The sequence below is a fragment of the Schistocerca piceifrons genome, chromosome 11 (assembly GCF_021461385.2).
Source record: "Schistocerca piceifrons isolate TAMUIC-IGC-003096 chromosome 11, iqSchPice1.1, whole genome shotgun sequence".
In the NCBI taxonomy this organism is placed as follows: domain Eukaryota; kingdom Metazoa; phylum Arthropoda; class Insecta; order Orthoptera; family Acrididae; genus Schistocerca; species Schistocerca piceifrons.
Genome location: NC_060148.1, coordinates 173,083,870 through 173,100,740, shown reverse-complemented (window position 1 = coordinate 173,100,740; position 16,871 = coordinate 173,083,870). Strand labels below are relative to the sequence as shown.

Here is a 16,871-nt window from a genome sequence, read left to right as displayed (position 1 = left end):
TACACATTAGAGCCGTACGTGATTGATTGAAACCAACTCATTACAAATTATTGGTCGAAAGGCAGAGTGATTTATAGCATAACACATATTACGCATTGCGAACAATGTGTCTAAATGTTTTTAACGCATTAAGTGCTGCTTACTAATGTAGGCTAACTACCACTGAGACGTTTGCAGCTCGAATTTGTCTTTGAACCCATACCAGCAGTAGCAAATGCGGAAAAACGAATCAAATATGGTAAAGGATGCGTAGTGGAACGCCCATTGCATTTTTCCAGTTTGTGTACGATATCTGTACGTAATATGCATCAAAACACGTCGGATGCTTGTTCATTTTCTAATATATGTTTTTTGGGGATGACCTAGTAGTTTTATTTTTTTGTATTATGAGAAATGCGTTAAATGTGGGAAAGTGCATTTAAATATGCCACAAACAAATATTAGGCAAAGACACACGTCTGTCTGTTACCACAACCTTTATTTCTCATTCGCTGTGTTCCACAACTGTCAACGAAATTATCGCTTTTCAACCTAATGTAGACCTCAGACTATGCTACAAATAAAGTTATTACTCCAGTCAAGGTTTCTAGGGAAAAGTGGGCGAAATCCAGAATAGTGCTCTTGCCCAGATATGTGCTCTTGCCCTGTGTGCGTTACCGATATGCTTAAATTTTGGTCGTTGTTTTTCTGTAAATAAACAGCTATATGCCAATCACATCTTCTTGTATGTAGTTTCTCAAAAATCCAGTTTATGTGATCTTAAAATAAAAAGAGCTCAGTGAGGGAATATTAATAGATCGAAGCAATACTGACATCTCCAAATTGTAAGACTGCTATAGATGGAAGTCACTGATTGTCAGAGTGTGTCAGTGGGACAAAACATTTGAAGCTTTAGGTTAGTTCAACTATTACTTCTTAATGTAGTAGGCAGTCACAATTTTCTTCCATATTTTTATGTATATACATACTACACAAGTAACCAAATGGTACCGTTCCACTCGAAAATAGAGAGAGGGAAGAAAGGCTGTCTATCATCCGAGCCCTGATTTCTCATGCCTTCTAAATTTTCTCAATAGTGTTATACAAAATAATACTCGCACATAGTTTGAAACTACTGGTAACCTATCTACCATCCAGCCTCTGAGTTGCTTCAGTGTGTTGCTTAAATCGGACGTGGATCTCAAACTTTGGAGCAGTACTCATGAATGTGTCACGTAAGTGTTCGATACGGGTGGTCTAAGTGATCTTCCCCTCATTTCCAGTCACAAAACATATTCATCTTCCCAAAGGAAGGAAGTAATGACCCTGAAAGCTAGAAATGGTTTTTTTATTCAAGTGCTGTTTCTCTCATACTTTGTACCCAGCATTTCAGAATTTTACAATGAGTACTGGCAGCCCTACATATAACGGTAACATTAAAACCCTGTTAATTTGAACCTTAGTGTTAACTATCATATGCATCCTTGAGTAAGAACATTACGTTTAATTATAATTATAGAAGGAGAGGCTAATAAAATAATTTTTTTACTCTGTATTTTATTAATATCTTAAGATTTTCAGTTTGCTGCCTGATGTCTTGCAGCAACCTCTTAAAGACTTTCAATCAGAATGTGAAATTCCATTTCCTTCCAGTATTTTGCAAGTTCATTTCACTGAACAGAGTAAAATTACCCCTATTATGGACAACAAATACTATTAGGGAGTAAATATGTTGACATGTAAGTGAAAGACTCCGAAGGCCCTGAAGAGACTTCTGTAAGAAGCTGCACTATCGATTTTACACAATAATTTTACTGACATGGATCAAAAGTTCTATTAACTTGCCATATTAGATTCGAATAATATCGCAAGCTTTTCATAACAGCCTCCATCACCGTCACCAGTAATGGTACTGGTATGTAATGGTATGGTGTACTGTAGCAGCACATTAAAAGTGTTTCAATTGAATTGATTCTGCATTATCTCTCTTCCCCATGTCCTTGACATTAATGCTACCAAGTTATGTTCTTGTACGGTAATTAGTTTCCATGTTATTTTACTTATTTATCGTGTCAGAAGCAAACTAAAAAAAAAAAAAAATATTAGATACATTACTACATACATACATACATACATACATTATGGTTTATAAATTAAACTAGTCAAGAATGAAATAAATATTAGACACAGATTGTGTTGTCAAACGTAAGGTAATTTTAATCTATACAGTGGATGCCCAAAAATTTGCAACATCCAGTGCACTTTGTGTAGCGTTTACGAGGTCCTCCATGGTGCACACAGTTGGAGGTAATGTGCATTGTAGTAGATGTGTTGATGTCTGCATGGCAGCTCCGCAGTCACGCTGGAGAGAGTCCACCTGGAAGCCCCACCCCTCCAGATTACTCTTGGATCTTGTGACAGAAGAACGCAGGCGGTTGAGTGATTTCCAAGTGGACCATTTCTCTGTGTGGCCTGGGGGAAATACTTCTTGCGGGATCAGCCACTTCTCCAGATGCTGGCATCTGACCTGCCATCTCTTCTCCCGGTGTTGATGTGGAGTGTCAGCGAGTGGTTCTGTACTGTGAAGGAAGCTCTTTCTAGACACAAGTCTTTGCTGTGCCAGTTGGTGCCCATGTAGTGGATGGGCTTCGGATGTTAATGCCTTCTTCATTTCACTCCGTGCTGCTGTATCTCTTCGGATGTCCGGGGGGGCTATGCCGGATAAGGTGTGGCTCTTAGACAACCAGTAGTGATACGACATGTCTCATTCAGAGCAACATCAACTTTCTTTGTATGTGTAGATCTGCACCATACTGGGCAAGCGTACTCAGCTGCAGAGTAGCAGAGGGCTAATGCGGATGTGCGCACTGTGTCTGGCTGTGCTCCCTATGTTGTTCCAGTCAGCTTCCTAACCACATTGTTCCTGGCAGCCACTTTTTGCTTTGTTTTTAAGCAGTGTTCCTTATATGTAAGAGCACAGTCCAGAGTGACTCCGAGATATTTTGGAGTCTTGCAGTGTTCTAAAGAGGTTCCTTCCCAATCTATCTGCAAGGTTCTACTAGCCTGTCTGTTTCGGTGGTGGAAAGCACAGGTCTGGGTCTTAGAAGGATTTGGTTTCAATTGATTGTCCCTGTAATAGGTAGTTAATTCTTTCAGAGCATCAGTTAGCTTCCGCTCCACCCTCTCAAAGCTGTGACCTTGTGCTGTGATTGCTCGGTCATCTGCATATATGAAGCTTTGTGTTCCTTCTGGTAACAGCTGGTCATTAGTGTATATATTGAAGAGGGTGGGTGCCAGTGCACTGCCCTGTGGAAACCCATTTTTCTGCTGCCTCCATCTGCTTCTTTGTCCTTGATATTCCACAAAATATCTTCGGTTCTGCAGAAGATTTCTAATTAGACAGGTTAGTTTATAGTCCTCGGTGAGGTTGTATAGCTTCAACAACAAGAGTCTGTGGTTGACAGTGTCCTAGGCGGCTGAAAGATCTATAAACACCGCTCCTGTTATCTGCCACCTTTGGAAGCCGTCCTCTATATGCTGTGTCAAATTCAACACCTGTGCCGTACAGCTCTTTCCTTGTCTGAATCCTGCCTGTTGAGGGATCAGTAATGGCTCTATCATACCTGTAATTCTTTGGAGGATCAACCTTTCCAATACCTTATACAGGTGGCATAGGAGGGAGATTGGCCTATAGCTTTCGGGGTCATCCCGGTCTTTCCCTGGTTTATGTACAGCTATAATTTTTGCTTTCCGCCAAGATTTTGGTATCTTGCCACTCTTGACACAATTATTCATTAGCTCAAGTAGCCAGCACTTTGTGCCTGGACCAAAGTTCTTGATCTGTTCACTTCTTATGTCATCTACCCCTGCTGCTTTTCCGACTTTGCACTTATTTAGAGCTGAGTCGAGCTCATTCAAACTGAATGGTCGAGACAGAGTGTTTCCCTCTTGTTCGGGCTCCCTTTCCAGGGTTCATCTCCCGATTTTACTGGTATGATCAGGTTTACCATTTTTCAAAAGCTGGTATGCGATCTGGTCTGCCTTCACATTTGTATGCGTATTGGGTTGGGAGGGATCATTGTTAAGGTGTCGTAACAATCTCCAGGCCTTTTGACTACTTCTACTCATCTCACATTCTGTCATCAGTTTAATCCACTGTTCTCTCTTCACCTCAGAGATTGAGGAGAGAGTATTTTGCGCAGCCAGATAAGTCTCCTCGCTATAAGGGTTTTCTTCATATAGTCGATAGTATCCGTACAGCAGAGAAGCTGTTTCAGGTGTCACACCCTGCCGATACATTGTCCTACACCCTCTTGGAATTGATGCCCGGGAGCAATGTTTGACAGTTTGAACAAAGCTGTCATATTCTTCAGGAATAGGCCGCACAGACTTAATCTCCTTGTCCAGCATCTTAGCAAATTTTTTCCAATCAGCTCTCTTGAAATTGTATCTCCGTTTGAAATTCACCTCCTGTGGCCTTATTGCTGGAAGAACTTGACACAGTAGTGGCCTGTGTTGCGTCTTTGGTATGGGCGAGCACACTGATTTGGAGCAAAGCTGTGTGATGTCTTCACTCACAAAGAGGAGGTCAGGGTTAAATCCACGTTGCCACCTGCCACTGTTGAAGGAAGGGGGGTAGCTTGCTGTCATGTATAAGAGACAACTGGCAGGATTCAGCCCAGGAGAGGACTGCCTCCCCATTTTCGTCATCTTCAGAGTATCCCCACAAATGACTATGGCTGTTAAAGTCACCGAATACTACAGACGTCTTGCTGTTATGGAAGTTCCTGGGTGGTGTGAAGGAAAATGCAGCCGAAGGGGGCTTATACACAGAGGTAGCCACGCAGTTACTCAGCTCCACTGAAATGACTTCGATGTTATTTTCTACGGTGCAGTGAGCACTGATTATCTAAAGCCCTGGTCTTAACAAATATAGCACTTCCATACTGAGAGTGCGGTGTTTCTGCAGCTAGTTTCATGCCCGGTATTTTTGGTCGTCTCTGTCGCTCATCTCTATGCGTCTCTTGTATACACAGGACGTTGCATTTTTTGTCATGGCATAGGTTGGATAACAGATGTTCTTTGGCTGATGATATGCCTTCAATATTTATAGATATGATAGTTAAAGGTGGCTCTAATAAGGACCATTTATTTCCATGTTATAACATGTTAAATATAGAAAGTTTAACTGTAACCAAGCAGCAGTTTTCTTTGCTGACAATATCAGTTCCAGTGCACAACTGAATTTAAAAATCTGTCTTGTGGGGTATGTATCATCAAGGGCGAACCATTCGAAGCGCCGAGCTAGCGGAACAGTACCGACCGCAAGGTCCAAATGAGATAAATTTGTCGTGGAGGCAGATAAAAATGTAGGGACCCCAGTGTTGAGGCAAACTAGACCCGCTTGGTGGAAGACGTCTAGCAATAGTGAGCCACGTGGACAAGGATGTGGAAATCCCCAAAGCGGGTGGTGGGCATTGAAGTCCCCAACCAGCAAATAGGGGGGTGGAAGCTGACCAAGAAGATGAAGGAGATCAGCTCGTGCCATTGGTGTGGACGATGGAATGTATACAGTACAAAGAGAGAACGTGTATCCGGAAAGGGAAAGACGGACGGCGACAGCTTGGAAGGAAGTGTTTAAATGGATTGGGTAATAATGGAGAGTTTCATGGAGAAGAATCATGAGTCCTCCATGTGCTGGAGTGCCTTCAACAGAGGGGAGATCATATCGGACGGACTGAAAATGAGGAAGAACAAAGCGGTCATGGGGACGCAGCTTTGTTTCCTGAAGACAGAAGATGACCGGCGAGTAGGATCGTAAGAGGATCGACAATTCATCCCGGTTGGCACGAATGCCGCGGATATTCCAGTGGATAATGGACATAGGGTGAACCGAAAATGGAAGAATGTGACCAAGGGTGCTGTCAACTCAACGACTGCTCAGAGCTTGCGACCGACAGCATGGAATGGCATTCAGCCGAAGGCAGAAGATCCTGATCCATAGGTTGGTCAGGAGCAGCTCCTGCCACCAGCGATCGGCCGGTTGACCAGCCACCAGCAGTGTGCCTCGGCGACACAGAAGACGGCCGAGGGTGATTTCTGCCAGGTGGTGCTGTAGATGGGACATGCCTTGGCGGAGAAGGAGAGGAACTGGCTTTCTTTGTAGCCTTCTTGGAAGTATGATGTTTAGATGAAGGAGGAACCGATGGTTGGGAAGTTGCGGTACGTAAAAACTCTTCACGAGTATGCTCTTTTTTCGAAGTCGTGGTGTCTGTCTTTTGGGCTCGAGATTTAGCAGAACCCGACGAAGGGTGAGCCATAGAGTGGGCAGGCAAAAGTGGTGAGGTTGAACGGGCGATCTTTGCGCTGGCCGATCTGACGACCGTGGCACTAAAAGTGAGGTCGCAAGTCTGCGTGGCAGCCTCCGTTATTGGCCGAGGAGAAGCAAGGACAGTGCTGTATTTTCCTGTCTGAGGCATGGTGGGCTGTCGACTGGCGAATAATTTTTGAGCAGCAAAGGTCAACACCTTTTCCTTCACTCTTATTTCCTGGGTGAGCTTTTCGTCCTTAAAAACGGGGCAATCTCGAGAGGAAGCAGCGTGGTCACCCATACAGTTGATGCAGCGAGGGGATGGAGGTGGACAAGCACCCTCATGGGCATCCTTGCCACACGTAACACATTTGGCCGGATTGGAACAGGACTGGCTGGTGTGATTGAACCGCTGACACCGATAGCAACGCGTAGGGTTTGGGACGTAAGGGCGAACGGAAATTATCTCATAGCCTGCTTTGATTTTCGATGGGAGTTGAACTTTGTCAAATGGCAAGAAGACAGTGTGGGTTGGAATGATGTTCGTGTCAACCCTTTTCATAACTCTATGAACAGCTGTTACGCCCTGGTCAGACAGGTAGTGCTGAATTTCTTCGTCAGACAATCCATCGAGGGAGCGTGTATAAACGACTCCACGCGAGGAATTTAAGGTACGGTGCGGTTCCACCCGGACAGGGAAGGTGTGGAGCAGAGAAGTACGCAGCAATTTTTGTGCCTGGAGGGCACTGACTGTTTCTAACAACAGGGTGCCATTCCGTAATCTGGAACAAGACTTTACAGGACCTGCAATTGCGTCGACACCTTTCTGAATAATGAAAGGGTTGACCATGGAGAAGTCGTGACCTTCGTCAGACCGAGAAACAACAAGGAACTGTGGCAACGATGGAAGAACTGTCTGTTGCTGAGACTCAGTGAACTTACGTATGTGAGCAGACAGAGTGGAAGGTGGGGAAACCATTGCGGAAGAATCCCCCATGATTACCGGCGTCTCCGATGGCGCGCTCCTCCCTTGTGGGGGCCCTCACTGAGGGCACGCCCGCCTTAGGTGTTTGTTCACACCTCAGGTCACACCTCCCGACAAACGGACGGAGGGACCAATCGGCACTTTCGGAAGGTATCAGCTCGGGTAATCACCCCTCCCTGGGCCTGGCCGTTACCAGGAGGTACGTACGTGTCCTACCTGTCTACCCGGGGCGGGGAATTACGCGTTACCCCATCACCGGCTACGCATGGAAGTGCGTGGGTCGGCCTTCAGACACGCACAGGGAGGAAAAAAGGGAAAGGGAAAGGAAGAGGGGTCTCAAACGCCGCAGCGGAGAAAAGGGCAAAGAGAAGAGGGAAGTAAAAGAGAAGGACAGAGGAAAGACGAAGACTTGCAAGTGTAGAAAGCAAGGAATCTGTAACAGTTTCGAGCGTCCGTCTCCGGACGTAGGCACAAACCATACTCCCAGAGGGGGAGAAAGGGAAGGAAAGAGCCAGAGGTGAGCGGGGGGGGGGGGGGGGGGGGGCCAAGATGGGGGACGTGGAAGGATGCGGAAAGGGAAGGTATGCAGCCCGGAAAGGAAGGAGGGCCACATTAGCTCGGGGTCCTGTGCTCGCTATGCACGTGTCCACAAAAGAGTTGTGGACCCCCTGGGCGGAGAGACTACTGTTTGCTCAGTGGGTGGAGGATAGGGAAGAAACTCTCAACAACGTTTGGTTTCCAGATGAGGCGCATTTTCATTTAGATGGTGTGGTTAACAAACACTTTTGGGCCACTGAAAACCCACAAGTGGTTCATGAACGACATTATGCTCTGAGGATTACAGCGTGGGCAGCAATTTCCAGTCACGGACTTACTGGACCCTTTTACTTTGAAGAAACTAAACAGTGAACGTTATTTGAGCATGCTTCGCAATAGATTCATTCCACAGTTTCTTGCTACTGCCTTGCTGAACAACACACAGTGATTCATGCAAGATGGAGCAAGGCCACATACTGCAAACACTGTGTTGGAGTTTTTACACGAGCATTTCGACATGCGGATCATTTCACTCAGGTTTCCAGGTTGCTTTAATGATGGACAAAATTGGCCCCTCAATAGTCCAGACTTCAATCCATGTGACTCTTTTCTTTGGGGGTACCTAAAGGAAAAAAATTTCCTGAAATGTCCACGTGATTTAATGGAGCTCAGAAGACTTATTCTTTAAGCTTTCAGTGAAATTAAGGAAGACATGTGCTGTAGGTTACTCACTAACTTCAGCGTTCCTTTGAAGAACGTTAGGAAACGAAATGGTGGGCATATTGAGCATGTACTGAGTTCGAACAAATCTCCATGGACGGCTCTTCATTATAGTGTATGTTCCTTTCAGATTGTATCGACAATAAAGTTTATATTCAAAAACAAAATGGTAACACATTTTGTGCGCCACCCTATAGAAGAAGGGACTGGTTGGTAGGACAGGTTCTGAGCCATCAAGGGATCATCGATTTAGTATTGGAGGGAAGGGTGGAGGGTGAAAATCAGAGGGAGACCAAGACATGAATACACTAAACAGATTCAGGAGGATGTGGGTTGCAGTAGTTACTCGGGGATGAAGAAGCTTGCACAGGATAGAGTAGCATGGAGAGCTGCATCAATCCAGTCTTGCCACTGAAGAGCACAACAACAACAGAAGGGGTGGATGTGCTTTGCAACCAGTTTACAATACTTCTTTTGTGACACAGTGCCTCACACGAGCTCCACTGGACCCATGGGTGCCCACGTGTTTGTTTCCCAGAGTATAATGGAGGCCCCAACAGTACAGGAGTCAAGAGGCTGTTCCCTTTGTGGGTGACGGAAATGAACCCTCCCAAAGGCACGATCCCCCCCATGAACCATGGACCTTGCCGTTGGTGGGGAGGCTAACGTGCCTCAGCGATACAGATGGCTGTACCGTAGGTGCAACCACAACGGAGGGGTATCTGTTGAGAGGCCAGACAAACATGTGGTTCCTGAAGAGGGGCAGCAGCCTTTTCAGTAGTTGCAGGGGCAACAGTCTGGATGATTGACTGATCTGGCCTTGTAACATTAACCAAAACAGCTTTGCTGTGCTGGTACTGCGAACGGCTGAAAGCAAGGGGAAACTACAGCCGTAATTTATCCCGAGGACATGCAGCTCTACTGTATGATTAAATGATGATGGCGTCCTCTTCGGTAAAATATTCCGGAGGTAAAATAGTCCCCCATTCGGATCTCCGGGTGGGGGCTACTCAGGAGGACGTCATTATCAGGAGAAAGAAAACTGGCGTTCTACGGATCGGAGCGTGGAATGTCAGATCTCTTAATCGGGCAGGTAGGTTACAAAATTTAAAATTGGAAATGGATAGGTTAAAGTTAGATATAGTGGGAATTAGTGAAGTTCGGTGGCAGGAGGAACAAGACTTCTGGTCAGGTGAATACAGGGTTTTAATACAAAATCAAATAGGTGTAATGCAGGAGTAGGTTTAATAATGAATAAAAAAAATAGGCGTGCGGGTAAGCTACTACAAACAGCATAGTGAACGCATTATTGTGGCCAAGATAGACACAAATCCCATGCCTACTACGGTAGTACAGGTTTATATGCCAACTAGCTCTGCAGATGATGAAGAAATAGGTGAAATGTATGACGAGATAAAAGAAATTATTCAGGTAGTGAAGGGAGACGAAAATTCAATAGTCATGGGTGACTGGAATTCGTCAGTAGGAAAAGGGAGAGAAGGAAACATAGTAGGTGAATATGGATTGGGGGGAAGGAATGAAAGAGGAAGCCGCCTTGTAGAATTTTGCACAGAACATAACTTAATCATAGCTAACACTTGGTTCAAGAATCATAAAAGAAGGTTGTATACCTGGAAGAATCCTGGAGATACTAAAAGGTATCAGATAGATTATATAATGGTAAGACAGAGATTTAGGAACCAGGTTTTAAATTGTAAGACATTTCCTGGGGCAGATGTGGATTCTGACCACAATCTATTGGTTATGAACTGCAGATTGAAACTGAAGAAACTGCAAAAAGGTGGGAATTTAAGGAGATGGGACCTGGATAAACTGACTGTAGAGAGTTTCAGGGAGAGCATAAGGGAACAATTGACAGGAATGGGGGAAAGAAATACAGTAGAAGAAGAATGGGTAGCTCTGAGGGATGAAGTAGTGAAGGCAGCAGACGATCAAGTAGGTAAAAAGACGACGGCTAATAGAAATCCTTGGGTAACAGAAGAAATATTGAATTTAATTGATGAAAGGAGAAAATATAAAAATGCAGTAAATGAAGCAGGCAAAAAGGAATACAAACGTCTCAAAAATGATATCGACAGGAAGTGCAAAATGGCTAAGCAGGGATGGCTAGAGGGCAAATGTAAGGATGTAGAGGCTTGTCTCACTAGGGGTAAGATAGATACTGCCTACAGGAAAATTAAAGAGACCTTTGGAGAAAAGAGAACCACTTGTATGAATATCAAGAGCTCAGATGGCAACCCAGTTCTAAGCAAAGAAGGGAAGGCAGAAAGGTGGAAGGAGTATATAGAGGGTTTATACAAGGGCGATGTACTTGAGGACAATATTATGGAAATAGAAGAGGATGTAGATGAAGACGAAATGGGAGATAAGATACTGCGTGAAGAGTTTGACAGAGCACTGAAAGACCTGAGTCGAAACAAGGCCCCGGGAGTAGACAACATTCCATTAGAACTACTGATGGCCTCGGGAGAGCCAGTCATGACAAAAACTCTACCATCTGGTGAGCACGATGTATGAGACAGGCGAAATTCCCTCAGACTTCAAGAAGAATATAATAATTCCAATCCCAAAGAAACCAGGTGTTGACAGATCTGAAAATAACCGAACTATCTGTTTAATAAGTCACAGCTGCAAAATACTAACGCGAATTCTTTACAGACGAATGGAAAAACTGGTAGAAGCCGACCTCGGGGAAGATCAGTTTGGATTCCGTAGAAATGTTGGAACACGTGAGGCAATACTAACCTTACGACTTATCTTAGAGGAAAGATTAAGAAAAGGCAAACCTACGTTTCTAGCATTTGTAGACTTAGAAAAAGCTTTTGACAATGTTAACTGGAATACTCTCTTTCAAATTCTGAAGGTGGCAGGGGTAAAATACAGGGAGCGAAAGGCTATTTACAATTTGTACAGAAACCAGATGGCAGTTATAAGAGTCGAGGGGCATGAAAGGGAAGCAGTGGTTGGGAAGGGAGTAAGACAGGGTTGTAGCCTCTCCCCGATGTTATTCAATCTGTATATTAAGCAAGCAGTAAAGGAAACAAAAGAAAAATTCGGAGTAGGTATTAAAATCCATGGAGAAGAAATAAAAACTTTGAGGTTCGCCGATGACATTGTAATTCTGTCAGAGACACAAAGGACTTGGAAGATCTGTTGAACGGAATGGACAGTGTCTTGAAAGGAGGATATAAGATGAACATCAACAAAAGCAAAATGAGGATAAAGAAAAGTAGTCAAATTAAGTCAGGTGATGCTGAGGGAATTAGGTTAGGAAATGAGACACTTAAAGTAGTAAAGGAGTTTTGCTATTTAGGGAGTAAAATAACCGATGATGGTCGAAGTAGAGAGGATATAAAATGTAGACTGGCAATGGCAAGGAAAGCGTTTCTCAAGAAGAGAAATTTGTTAACATCAAGTATAGATTTAAGTTTCAGGAAGTCGTTTCTGAAAGTATTTGTATGGAGTGTAGCCATGTATGGAAGTGAAACATGGACGATAACTAGTTTGGACAAGAAGAGAATAGAAGCTTTCGATATGTGGTGCTACAGAAGAATGCTGAAGATAAGGTGGGTAGATCTCGTAACTAATGAGGAGGTACTGAATAGGATTGGGGAGAAGAGAAGTTTGTGGCACAACTTGACTAGAAGAAGGGATTGGTTGGTAGGACATGTTTTGAGGCATCAAGGGATCACAAATTTAGCATTGGAGGGCAGCGTGGAGGGTAAAAATCGTAGAGGGAGACCAAGAGATGAATACACTAAGCTGATTCAGAAGGTTGTAGGTTGCAGTAGGTACTGGGAGATGAAGAAGCTTGCACAGGATAGAGTAGCATGGAGAGCTGCATCAAACCAGTCTCAGGACTGAAGACCACAACAACAAAGGCACGATGAAGGTATCAGGATTCATCAGACCACGCAGTGCTCGGCCATTGTGCCAACATCCAGCGCCAATAGTTATATACCTATTTCAGTTGTTGTCGATGTCATGGCGTGGGTCATCAGCGGCACAGACTTATCATTAGAAGTGTTTGGAGCATTGTGCATTCAGACACAATTGTACTCTGCCCAGCATTAATGTCTGATGTTAGTTACACCACAGTTTGTTGCCTGTCTTGTTTTACCAGTCTGCCCAGCCTATGATGTCTACCGTCTGTGATGAGGAGTACTTGCCCAACCCCATAACGTCTGGCCATGGTCTCACCTTTGTTTTGCCATGTGTTGAAGACAACTGCCATAGTACTACTTCAACACCCGGCAAGCTGTGCAGCTTCCAAAACGCTCATACCAAGCCTTCAGGCCATCAAAATCTGCTCTAGGTGAAACTCAGATTGTGCGCATTTCCTATTTTACAACAAGACAAGATGCTCACTGATACTCCATGCAATGTGTGTGCGTCTGACGAGAAGGCAAGGTGAGATGCTATTGCTTGGATGAGTTTGTACTGATAGTAGATCAGTGATCATAATGTTTTGGCTGCTGTGTATATGGATTTAGTATTATGACTTCCAAGTGGATTCTGGGCAATGCCAACGGAACCATTCTGCAACATTTGAGGCAATTGTAAAATGCATCAATTTATTACAAGGGTGTGCCAGAAAATAATGCCTCTAAAATTTTGATTCTGTTCTTAATATCAGTTGTCATGCATATGACACTGTTGATGTTACCACTTTGCTGACAAAGTATGCAGCACCCTCCTGATGAACAGTTCTGAACTGCAGGGTGTAACATGTGTGTGTGTGTGTGTGTGTGTGTGTGTGTGTGTGTGTGTGTGTGTGTGTGTGTGTGTGTGTGTGTGTAACTGTTTGCAGAACTTAAAGAACACCTTCAGGGACTCAACTTTGATAGTGATGAATTAGTGTGAGCGTAGGTGAGGCTGTGGGTCTGCCAACGAAATCAAGCATTCTACAGTGACGACACCGACAACCTGGTGTCTCACTGGGAGAAAGGTGTTCAGTGCCACGGTGACTATGTTTGAAATAAATATACAAACACGAAGAATAAATATACAAACACGAAGAATAAATATGTTAAATATTAAGTTTGTTTTAATTAAAATGCTTCAATAATTTCCGAATAGAAATTTTGTGTCATTACTTTCCAGCATGTGCTCATGCCCAAAATATACACCAATTAAAAATTAACATTTAATTAATTTGGCAAAGAAGGTGGCTTTCAACTGATACAATGTTAAGGTCATAGGGAAGTTCAGTTCATCAACTAACACAGCACACAGAGTATGAGAAGACTTCTTGTAGGTAAAAAGTTACGTTATGGGCACCATTTGGATGTTTTGGTTAACATTAGGCTGTGATACTGATCAATTTGTTACCATATCCTTTACTTGGCTTTCACATTTCTAGACTTTGTCAGCTCACAGCCACACTGCCACTTTTGAACATAGGCTAAGCCTTGAGATGCACTATGAATCAGACTCCCTCTACAACTAATGTTACAAGGGGGGAGTGGGTCTAGAACCACATTTTAACCTTGTAGCCTTTGAATAGTTCTCCAGTTTAGGTCCAAAGTCAATGGATCTTCAAACTGCTTTTCATTTACATGATGTGTGTTGTGCATACATATCATCCTGAATGCCAAACCATCATTACATCAGGGGTCAAAGCCAAAGCCTGAACTGTGTTGGGTCTAACCACTCTTTTACTGTATTTAATAAAATTTAGTATATTTATTTTCCTATCATTTCCTCACAGTGATTGTTTAGGATTACTGTTGTGATAATGCTTGTCAAATGAATTGCAAGCTGTTCACATAGTTTGTATAATCTATAATGAAGTACTCACATATATTCAAATGCAAATGCTGCATTAATGCTATCCCAGTACTTCTGCAGTTGCACTCAAGATGGATGTTGAAACAGATTTTTTCAGCACAGATAGTTCACAAGTAGTTTGCGTGATTGTATCAGTGTGCTCAATTCTCATTTGCAGGATAAAAATACTAGTGGCACCAAGTGAATTTGTTTGCTGCTGATAGGTGAATACCCTACAACCGGTTGCACTACATCAAATTTCAAGTGACATGTATATGTAAGATTATTTACACCAGTAACTGTAACATTGTGACAGTTTCACAAACAATATGCATAACAATGTGCAGCAAATGCAGAAAGTGGTTATGAACAAACCTGTCAATATTTGATGTGTAGCCCCATGGCTTCATCAAAACTTTGCTGCCAACATACAAATTCATTCTGCTGTGTAACAATTTATGCTTCCATGTGATATTTGTCTGAAATTTAACTTTACTGCTGAGAGTTCTACTTACAAATGTTTCACATATTCAAAGTAAACAAAATGTACTTCTCAGATCAGTGACCATCCGAATGTCACTTCAAAATTTTGTCATTCAAAAGAAGTGTATCAGAGCAGAATATACCCACTTTATGGCAACCAGTTTATCAGTATAATTGGGTTGTGCATTAAAAAAGTTTTCCATGTTTACTAAACATTAAATTGAAACTCTTGCTCAATTCTATGTGAGGTTTAATACAACGCTTATTTCAATGCACTGTGCAAAATGTCATATTTAACACAGTAAGTTCATCATTTTAGTAAACCGAATTATTCATGTTTCCAGCTGTATGACATCAATTGTATGTATTCACACATCACACTGCACACAGAAATTAATGAAACCCTGTTAAGAAATACAAGTAAGCTACTTACTACGAAGTGTAACTCAGTTTGTACTTCATCAGTTTCATCTTTTTTTATCCACTTAGTTGGCTCCTGGTCCATCGCTTCAGTTCTACAGTCTGAAAAGAAAAAGCAATCAGATAAGAAAAGTTTTTGGCCCACTCAGTTTCCGTTTTTACGATGAGGTATAGCTCAAAGGCAGTATTTTCACTCATATATTGCGTATAGTAAACGGGTGATTACACAGGAAACAGATTCAAAGTGGCTGAGGAAAAGTGTGTTCACTGATATAAACTCATTCACATTTTGCAGGTCATGAAGAGTGAGAACAATCATAAAATAACATGCAATGGAAACTGAGCATTTAAAGTTGCTACTGCTTCTTTGTAACACTGGCTCATGGATACCATCCTGTTGTGACAATTATGGAAGATGTGTAATTTTTTGTGCATGCATTAACTTCAGCATTTCAAACAATCACAGCAGTCAATTGATTGCAGCGATATTACTTAATAACATCAAATATTTCATTCTATACTTGGTTCATTGTGTTAATTTCAGTGTGATAGGGACATGAAGAAAATCCGGACATACGGATTGTTTATCAAAGAATATGCATTTTCAACATAGGCATTACCTTGAAACTTACTTCATCTGTATTCATTCACGGATGTATGCTCAGTTTACAGGAAGCGTCATCATTTTAGAATCTTTACCTGCTATTAAAGGAAACCAATACCTGCACTGTAGACTGCACATTGCAATGCGGAGGTTCTCATTTTTGATTACCATCAAGATTAAACATTGGTTAGCATTTTCTAACAAAACTGATTTACTGAAACGACATCATACTAACTGTGAATATGATGAATGATCTATTGAGTTCTGATGACATGTAATGCTTTATGTTAGACAGATTATAGTTAATCTGTACCTTGTATTCCGCCAGTTCGTAATTGATGTTACAGTACTCTTATACAGAACTCCATTAAAACCCACACACTACAACAAACTGGTATTTACATATGATTACACGAATACTAACGACACGAATAATCAAAGCACAGTGAAAACTAACAAAATGCAACAGAATTGCAGCATTTCCTTTCATGCGAACATACTCAAACCATGAAATGATGTAGTAACTGTGGGCACTTGAAAAAATGCTTACGTTAGCCCTAAAATCTGGAGCCGCTGAATGTCTACATCACATCACAGAAAATTATCATCACAATTTTATTACTGCTAAGTATGTCAAAATAACCGTACTAACATTGACAACCTTTGAATTTCACTGTCCGCCTTTTCTCGTTAGCCACGAAGTATATGACGAGATTACTTCGTAGACAAACTGCTCCTGACAGCACGTCACACACTCAGCCGTTTCTTTTACGAAGATACACGTAGCGATTTTACCGGTCAGGCCAAAAACATGCACAAACAACTCAGGTATTTAGTTGTTATGAACATAACCTGAAAAATTACAACATTCACACACCGTCACCAAGCACACTATAGGTGATGTGATCACAATTAAATACAGAATAAAATCTCATCCTTATGTACCCATTAAAAATTAAAACATAAAAAAGACAGCAGCCTCAAACAGCAGAGTCATCACAAGATATTCGCGAACTATTACGCTCATCAAACTCAACTGTTAC

The 16,871-nt window shown here is 42.5% G+C and overlaps 1 protein-coding gene across 4 annotated transcripts in view; it reads right to left on the bottom strand.

Annotated features, from left to right (window-relative positions):
• Nucleotides 1–16,871, bottom strand: part of LOC124719913 (zinc finger protein 708-like) — a 120,125-nt gene that overhangs the window by 103,042 nt on the left and 212 nt on the right. For 2 of the 4 annotated variants that reach the window (XM_047245099.1, XM_047245104.1), the window contains exon 2: nt 15,262–15,326. The gene's annotated coding sequence lies outside the window, so the exon portion shown is untranslated. Of the gene's footprint in view, nt 1–15,237; nt 15,327–16,871 lie in introns of those variants that run through there. The other 2 variants (XM_047245103.1, XM_047245098.1) reach the window with 2 other exon arrangements.